At 33.4% G+C, this 10,248-nt stretch overlaps 1 pseudogene; it reads left to right on the forward strand.

Annotated features, from left to right (window-relative positions):
- The first annotated feature begins 4,364 nt into the window (after nt 1–4,364).
- Nucleotides 4,365–4,809, forward strand: LOC140531470 (small ribosomal subunit protein eS24 pseudogene; annotated as a pseudogene).
- The last annotated feature ends 5,439 nt before the right edge of the window (nt 4,810–10,248 follow it).

Raw genomic sequence — 10,248 nt, forward strand, 5'->3', positions numbered from 1 at the left:
AAAGGAAATGATAAACTACTCTAGTATGTTTACCAAGAAAACCCCAAAAGGTGTCACAAAGAGTCACACATAACTGAAAAATGACTCAACAAAATTTTGAAGATTTCTTGATTAGGAATGGTCTGTTTCCTTTGAGTCTTCTTTGATCAGAGTGCTACATAGTTTTCTTCCTGTCCAAAGTGGCTTTCATTATGGTGCTGCATGGATTTCTGCTCATAATTGGGTTTTCCCTAGTTGATATGTTGCATCTTCTGTCTCCTTTGAAGTTAATATGGTCATGGTACTAGGAGCCATGGATCTTCCATGATCAGGGTGCTGTGTGGTCTTTTATTTCCTTCTGGGACTTACCTATTAAGGAGACAGTTGCTTCTAGAATTCTACTCCTGTGGTTTCCACTATTAGGACATTGGGTGGTTTCTCAACTCCATGAGGCTTCCCATGTGGTGTTGCTTCAGATTTCCAGTTTATTTACTTATGTTTCTGCTCTTTCTCTGACAGCACTTTGCTTTCTTTGTCTATAGCTTCTGTCTGGTTTTTTTGTGCAGTCCTGGATGGCATGAATAATCTTACTCAGGTTTTTCTTTGGATTTCTTAATCATCATTTAATCTGATGCTCCTTCTTTGTAATTGTTGGAGAAAATATGGGAGAACTGGACTTTTGTGTCATCTACCAGGTGACCATCTAAATGGAAGCACTTTCAATGATCCTTCCAATGCTAAAACTCTTGGCCTTATCTCACTCCTCATCCTTCTTAATATTACTTCAGTTTTTGGTATTGCTAATTATCTCCAACTAGAAATACTTATTTCTCTGAGGTTTTCTCTCTCTTCTTTGCCTTTTAATGTGAAGAATGTTTTCCAGTCTCCTTTTCTAAATTATAGACCCTTTTCAACCTCAAATTTGACATTCAGTGTACAGCCTAATTTGCCAGGTTGATATTACAAAACCTTCCATATACAGTGTAATTCAGCCTTCCTCTACTTCTTACCTACCATTTAGTAGTAAATGATTTTTGAATGACCTTTGGAATAGCAGTGGACACACCAAAGAAATGAAAGACAGCTAATGTTCAAAATACATATGTCTGAAGTTATTTTATTGAAGGATATTTTGGAATTCAGTTCATTTTCCCTTGGTTTCAAATAGGTAAGAATAAAGCTTTTGAAAGATAGGCCCTTTGAAGCAAAGTCAAGGTCACAGAAAAAAAGCAAGGAAATTGCCTGAACTTTCCCCAGTTTACCTCAGAAACAACATTAAATCAAGTTACCAAATGAATTTGGGAGTGACAGAACCCACAGAGATGGAATGAAAAAATTTCTCAGCCAAGATAACTTTGAATTACTTCACAAAGATCTGTATTTCTTGTGTAAAAGGAGAGAATAGCCTAGGTCAGGTAAACCAGAAGGAACCTCTGAGCCACAGCGCAAATCAGCATCCTAGGCCCCATGATCCTGGATCAGCAGTCCAGTGGCACAGTAGGCTAGCTATAAGACTTCCAGCCCAATAACAGCAGGTCCACTGCCTGCTCAGGAAGCTTGAATATAAGAATTATGATGAGAATGGGCCAATCCAGTGTGCTCGTAGGCAAGAAGCTTGAGACAGTTCACTCTGCATCCCAGGAGCAGAGCTCAACTGTAAAAACCATGAAATAGTCTTGAAAATTAACAAAAAATTTAAAAGAAAAGATCCCTGACCATAGAAAGCTACTATGGTAACAGGGAAGATCAAAACCCAAACTCAGAATAGGACAACAATGTCAAAAAGCCTAATGCAAAACCTGAAAGAGAAACATGAATTGGTCTCAAGGCCAAAAAATTCTTTTGGAAGAGCTCAGAAAGGATTAACAAATGAATAAAAGAGGTAGAAGAAAAACTGGGACAAGAAATAAAAGTTGTGCAAAAGAATTGCGACAAAAAGAGTCAACAGCTTAGGAAAGAAAGCACAAACACTGAGTGAAGAAAACAACTCCTTAAAAATAGACAAATGGAAAAAATCCACTGGAAAAATATCCTTTAAAAGTGGAAACAGACAAATGGAAAAGTAGCTACAAAAACTAACTAAAGAAAATAATTCCTCAAAAATCTGAACTGGGCAAGTGGAAGCTAATGATTCTATGAGACATCAAGAAGCAGTCAAACAAAAACATAGGAGAATGGAAAAAATAGAAGAAAATATAAGATACATCATTCAAAAAACAACTAACCTGGAAAATAAATCTAGGAAAGATCATTTAAGAATTTATACCTGAAGAGTATGATAAAAAAAAAAAAAGCCTGGAGCATATTTCAAGAAATTATCAAGGAAAATATCCTTGATATCCTAGAACCAGAGGGTAAAATAATAATTGGAAGAATCCATTGATCACCTCCTGAAAGAGATCCCAAAATGAAAACTCAAATGAATATGTTAACCAAATTCTAGAACTATCAGATCAAGGAGAAAATACTGCAAGCAGCCAGAAAGAAACAATTAAAATTATCAAGGAGCCACAACCAGGATTACAGAGGATTTAGCAGATTCTACATTCAAGTACTAGATGGCTTAAAATATGATATATCAGAAAGGAAAGGAACTTATTTTTCAACCAAGAATCAACTACTGAGCAAAAATGAGCATAATATTTCTGGGGGAAAGTGAACCTTCAATGAAATAGGGGCCATTCAAACTTTTCTGATAAAAGACCAGAGCTGAATAGAAAATTTTTCTTCAAAAACAAGACTCAAGGGAAGCATAAATAAGTAAACAGCAAAGAAAAAATCTTATTCAATAAGATTAAAATGTTTACATGTCCACATGGGAAAATGATACTTGTAGCTCTTAAAAAGACTATCTTTATTAGGGCTGTTAGAAGGAGTATACGTAGACAAAGGGTATGGGTATAAGTTGACTTTGACGTGATGAGAAAAAAATCAAGGAGTGAAAAAAAAAGATTGTACTGAGAGAAGAGGAAAGGGGGAACCAGAATGGGATAAATTATATCACATGAAGAGGTACAAAAAACCTATTAATGTAGAGGGAAAGAAAGGAGGACAGTGAACATTGAATCTTACTGTCATCAAATTTGACTCAAAGCGGAAATAACTGTAGTGCCAATGTGATATTCACAGCACCTACAGTGGCCATGAATATGCCAATGCAATTCTGAATAGTGAAATACGACAGACTCTCCACATGGAAGACAGAACCAAAATGTTTATTCAGATATCAGAAAGGCAAATCCCAACACCAAAATTCACCACAGTAATAAATTCACCATAATAACAAAGAAATCTATACACAATAACAATGCAGAGAGCAACACCATCCCCAAGCCTTCTTCCTGTTAGGGTCTTCCCACAAACCAGTTCCCTTAAACAAAGCACAAACAAGCTTTCCCACTCACTCACACTAGCCAGCTGCCTGCTTTCTCTCTCCCTCAGTTCTAACTATCCTGACTAACTTCCTTTCAGTTCTCCTCTAGCTCCACCTCTTCCTGTTCCAACTTCCCTTCTCTACCCCTTCCTATTCCACCCATTCAGCAAGTTCCCCCCACCACAGGCTTCATGTGACTCAAACTCATGTGATTTAGACTTCCATATGACTTAAACAGGTCACTGGGGCCTATTAATGAATGGAAAAGTTCTCCCCATTTAAATTATCATTACAATAACATACACACTCAATTGGGTTTAGAAATCTATCTTATCCTATAGACAAGTAAGAGGGGAAGGAGAAAAGAAATGGGGTGGGATTTATAGAAGGGAGGGCAGATTGAGGGAGTTGGCAATCAGAAGCAAAACACTGTATGGATGGACAGGGTGAATGGAGAGAAAGACAAAAGTATAAACGGGGAAAATAGGATGGAGGGAAATACACAGTTAGCAATCATGACTGTGAATGTGAATGGTATGAATTCTCTCATAAAATGGAAGTAGATAGCAGAATGAATTAAAAATTAGAATCCTACTATATATTGTTGACAAGAAACAGATCGGAAGCAGAGAGACACATACAGAGCAAAGGTAAAAGGCTGGAACAGAATATGTCATGCTTCAGCTGAAATTTTAAAAAAAAAAATGGGGATAGCAATCCTGATCTCAGATAAAGCAAAAGCAAAACTAGATCTAATTCAAAAAGATAAGGAAGAAAACCATATCTTGCTAAAGGTTCCATAGACATGAAATAATAAGAATACTAAACATATGCACCAAGTGTTATAGCATCCACATATCTAAAGGAAAAATTAAATAAGTTAGAGGAGGAAATAAACAGTAAAACTATACTAGTGGGGGACCTCAAATTTCCCTTCTCAGAACTAGATGAATCTAACCACAAAATAACAAGAAAGTAGTTAAGGAGGTAAATAGAATTTTAAAAACTTAGAAATGACTTTTCCTCTCACCTGCAGCTCAAAAAGCCATCTGCCACCATGAATGACACTGTAATCATCAGAACCAGGAAGTTCATGACAAACAGATTTCTTCAGCACAAACAGATGATTATAGATGTCCTTCATCCTGGAAAGGCCATAGTGCCCAAGACTGAAATTCAAAAAAATATTGATCAAGAAATACAAGACAACTCCAGATGTCATTTTTGTCTTTGGATTCAGAATCCATTTTGGTGATGTCAAAACAACAGGCTTTGGCATGATTTATTATTCCCTTGCCTATGCAAAGTAAAATGAACCAAAGCACAGACTTACAAGGCATGGCCTGTATGAGAAGAAAGAGACATCAAGAAAGCAGTGAAAGGAATGCAAGAACAGTACAAAGAAAGCTAGGGGTACTGCAAAGGCAAGTGCTGGTGCTGAAAAAAAGAAAGAATAAAAGGCACTATGGATGTTGTTTATCCATAAAGATAATTATTCATCAGAGCATAAATACACTATGTAAAAACTTTTTCTTTAAATCTTAGATATGATAGACTTCTGGAGAAAATTCAGTGGGGTTTAGAAAGTATTATATCTTTTTCTCAGGGATACATGGCACCTACACAAAAATTGACTATATTTTAGGGCATGAAAACCTCAGAGTCAAATGCAGAAAAGCAGAAATGTTAAATACATCCTTTTCAGATCATGATGCAATAAAAATTACATGTAATAATGGGTCATAGGAAGATAGATTAAAAATTAATTGTAAAATAAATAATCTAATCCTAAAAAGTAGGTCAAACAATAAATCATAAAAGCAATTAATAATTTCATCAAAGAGAATGACAATAATGTGAGAACACATCAAAATTTACGGGATTCAGTCAATGTAGTACATAGAGGAAATTTTATATCTCTGAATACTTACATCAATAAAATAAAGAAAAAGCATCAATGAATTGGACATGCAACTAAAAAAGTTAGAAAAAGAACAAATTAAAAATCCTGAATTAAATACCAAGTTAGAAATCCAGAAAATCAAAGGAGAGATTAATAAAATTGAAAGTAAGGAAAGTATTAAATTAAATAAAACTAAGAGATGATTTTATGAGAAAAAACAATAAAATAGACGAGCCTTTCGTTAATTTGGTTAAAAAAGAAGAAAACCAAATTACCAGTATCAAAGTGAAATTGTGAATTCACCACCAATGAAAAGGAAATTAAAGGAATAATGAAGAGCTATTTTAAGCAATTGTAGGAGAAATAAATTTGACAATCTAAATGAAATGGATAGTTACAAAAATATAAAATCCCCAGATTAACAGAAGAGGAAACAAAGTACTTAAATAATCCTATTTCAGAAAAAGAAATTGAATGAGCTATCAATGAACTCCCTAAGGAAAATTCTTCAAGGTCAGATGCATTTACAGGCACATACTAATAAACATTCAAAGAACAATTAATTCCAATACAATATACACTATTTTGGAAAATAGGTGGAGTCCTACCAAATTCTTTTTATGCCACAACTATAGTGCTGATACTTAAACCAAGAAGAGACAAAATAGAGAAAGAAAATTATAGAGGAATTTTCCTGATGAATATTGATGCAAAAATTTCAAGTAAAATATAGCAAAAAGATTACAGCAATTTAACATGAGGATAATACACTATGACCTGGAGGAATTTATATCAGGAATGCAGTGCTGGTTTAGTATTAGGAAAACTATCTGCATAATTGACCTTATCCATAACAAAACCAACAGAAATTGTATGATTATCTCAGTAGATTCAGAAAAAGCGTTTGACAAAATACATCACCCATTCCTATTAAAAACATGAGAAAGCATAGAAATAAACGAAGCTCTCCTTAAAATGATAAGTAGTATATGTAAAGCCAATAGCGAGCACTATCTGTAATGGAAATAACCTAAGAAGTTATCCCTATAAGATCAAGGTTGAAACAAGGATACCCATTATCACCACTTTTATAAAATATTGTACTAGAAATGTCAGCCTTAGCAATAGAGGAAGAAAAATAATTGAAGGAATTCTAACAGGCAATGAGAAAACAAAACTATCACTTTGCAGATGATCTGATAGTGTACTTAAGAAAATCCTAGAGAATCAACTAAAAAACTACTTGAAATAATTAGCAACTTTAGCAAAGTCACAGGATAGAAAACCCATATAAGCCTTCAGGATTTCTACATATTAACAACAAAGCCCAGAAATAAGAGATAAAAGAGAAATTTCATTTAAAATAACTGGAGATAATATAAAATATTTGGGAGTCTACCTGCAAAGACAAACCCAGGAGCTATATGAACATAGTTACAAAACATTTTTCATACAAATAAATTCAGATGTAAACTATTGGATAAATATCATTTTTGCAGGGTAGGCAGAGCTAACATAATAAAAGTAACAACTTTACCTAAATTAATTTGCCTAATTAGTGCCTTACCAATCAAATTACCAAAAATTGTTTTATAGAGTTAGAAAAAAAATAGTAACAAAATCCATCTGAAAGCACAAAATAAAAAAAAAATCAAAGGAATTAATGAAGAAAATGGAAAGGAAGGTGACCTAGTAATATCATATCTCAAACTATATTACAAAGCAGCAATCTTCAAAATTATTTGGTACTGGCTAAGAAATACAATGGCAGATCAATAGAATAGATTATGTACACAAGACACAGTAGTAGTTGTATTGATAAATCTATGGTTTGATAAACAAAGATAACAGCTTCTGGGAGAAGAACCTAGTATTTAAGAGAAATTGCTGGGAAAACTAGAAAATAGTATAGCAGAAACTAGGCATAGACCAACATCTTACGCCCTATACCAAGATAAAGACAAAATGAGTATAATATTTAGAGATAAAGGTTGATGCTATAAACAAACTAAGAGAGTAAAGAGTACTTTTCCTGTCAGATCTAAGAAGAAGGGAAGCATTTATGACCAAACAAGAGATAGAGAACATTAAGAAATGCAAAATGGATAATTTTGATTATATTCAATTATAAAGGTTTTGCACAAACACAACCAATGCAACCAAGATTAAAAGAAAAGCAGAAAGCTCGGAAACAATTTTTACAGCATATTTTCTGATAAAGGCTGCACTTTTCAAGTATTTAGAGAACTGAGTCAAATTTATAAGAATACAAGTCATTCCCTAATTGATAAATGGTTAAAAGATATGAATGGACAGTTTTTAGATTCAGAAATTAAAGCTATCTCTAGTCATATGAAAAAATGCTCTAAATCACTGTTGATTAGGGAAATGCACATTAAAGCAGTTGTGAAGCACCACCTTATATTTCTCAGATTGGTTAATATGACAGAAAAGGAAAGTGATAAATGTTGGAGAAGATATGGGAAGTTTGGAACACTAGTGCACTATTGGTTGAGTTGAGAAGTGATCCAACCATTCTGGAGACTACCATTCTGGTACTACATTCAAAAGGCAATTAAGCCTTTTATCCTTTTATCCAGAAATACTGCTACTAGATCTATATCACAAAGAGATCATAAAAAGGGAAAACAGTTCTTTTTGTGGGAGCAAAAAATTGGAAATTGAGGGAATGCCTATCAATCAAATTGCTGAGCAGCTTGTTGTATTTGAATGCAATGGAATGCTATTGTGCTATAAGAAATGATGAACAGATGAATTTTAGAAAAATCTAGATGTGGAGTGAAGTGAGCAGAACCAGGAGAGCACTGTACACAGTAATAGCAACATTGTGCAGTGACCAACTATGATGAATTTAGCTATTCTCAGAAATAAAATAATTTAATATAGTTCCATAAGATTCACGATGGAAAATGCCATCCATATCCAGGTAAAGGACTATAGAATATTAATGCAGTTAAAAACATAGTCTTTTAATTTTTTTCTTGTTTTTTTCTCTCTTTTGCTCTGTTTCTTCTTTCACAACATGACCAATGTGGAAATAGGTCTGATATAATTGCACATGTATAACTTTTATAGGATTGCTTGTTATCTTAGGCATGGGGGAGAGGAGAAAGGAAGGGGGGAATATTTGAACCTCAAAATCTTATGGAAAATGAATGTTGAAAATTATCTTTAACTGCAATTGGAAAAAATCAAATATTATTTACAAAAATAAAAAAAAGAAAGATAGGTCTTTTTAAGGGCTTCTAGAAGCAGTATGATTCTTTAGGCCTTTGTGAGTCTCTGACTTTGGGCCCTCTCCTGATCTCACCAGTATAAACGTATAAATGCCAAAAACTGGGAAGCAGGCCAATAAAAAGAAAAATAGCCTACAAGTAGGACTTGTGGGCCTTTCTTATATACAGAAAGGGGTCTTACTTACTAAATTATTCTGTGTCATTCTTATCAATTTTCCCTGCTTCTAAGATCTATCCAAATTGGTCTCAGGGGTTAGAGGCAAAACTTAACATTTTCCTTTATAATAATTCTTCTTGGATCTAGGTCTGTGAAGAAATGTCCTTCTCTGCACATTGACTCAGGATGACAAAGAAAATTCTCTATGTGGGTACCTTATCTAGTAACTTATAATTTTTATGAGCCAAGAGTATCACTAGAAACATAGAAATGGCAATAGAATTCAAAAAATGTAGTTGTATAATATTATAAGGAAATCTATTTTTTACTCTTAAAGATTATTAGCAAAACAAAACATATCTTTGAAAAAAGGAGCTTCTAATCTCTTTTATTTTATTAAACTTTGAATTAGATCATCTTTTTAGTTTTTAATTAGTATTTTATTTTCCACTATAGTAAAAACAATTTTTAGTATTCATTTTTAAAACTTTGATTCAAATTCTCTCCCCTCTTCCCTCACCATGTCCTTCCCCCCTCATTGAAAAGGTAAGCAATTCAATGTAGGTTGCACAATATAGGTTTGTATAAAATTTTCATGACTACAATTAAAAAATTACATCCATAATTGTCAACTTGTGAAAGAAAACATAGACAAGAAAAAAAGCTTAAGAAAAATAAAGTTAATAAAAAGAATAATTCAATCAGTATTCAATACCATTGATTCTATTTCTGGGGATGAATAGCATTTTTCATCTTAAGTCCTTCAGAGTAGTTTTGGACTATCTTATTGCTGAGAATAGCTAAGTCATTCATAGCTGGTCATCTTACATCAAAACTGTTACTTTGTACACAGTACATTTCACTTTGCATGAGCCCATGCAAGTCTTTCCAGGTTTTTCTGAGAGCATCTTGCTCATCATTTCTTTTTTTTTATGTAATATTTATTTAGTATTTTCTTTTCCCCCAGCTACATGTAAAAACACTTTTTAACATTTGTTTTTAAAACTTTGAATTCCAAATTGTCTTCCCTTCTTCCTCCTCACTGACAGAGAAAGTAAGCAATTTAATAAAGGTTATACATGTGTAATCATGCTAATCATATGCATAATAGTCATGATGTGAAAAAATAGACAAAAAACTCAAGAAAAACAAAGAAAATAAAAACAAATATGCTTCATTTTGTATTCGGGCACCATCAGTTCTTTCTCTGGGTATGGATAACATTTTTCATCTTAAGTCCTTCAAAGTTGTCTTGGAGTGTTGTATTGCTGAGAATAGCTAAGTTATTCACAGTGGATCATCTTACAATATTGCTATTACTTTGTACACAGTACATTTCACTTTGCATGAGCCCATGCAAATCTTTCCAGGTTTTTCTGACAGCATCCTGCTCATCATTTTTATAGTACAATAAATAGCATTCCATCATAATCACATACCACAACTTGTTCAGCCATTCTCCAGTTGATAGGTATCACCTTGATTTCTAATTCTTTACCCCCAGAAAAGAGCTGCTATAAATATTTTTGTACATATAGGTCCTTTTCCTTTTTGTTTTTTATCTCTTTTGAGATTTGCT

Source organism: Notamacropus eugenii, chromosome 3 (genome assembly GCF_028372415.1).
Source record: "Notamacropus eugenii isolate mMacEug1 chromosome 3, mMacEug1.pri_v2, whole genome shotgun sequence".
NCBI lineage: Eukaryota > Metazoa > Chordata > Mammalia > Diprotodontia > Macropodidae > Notamacropus > Notamacropus eugenii.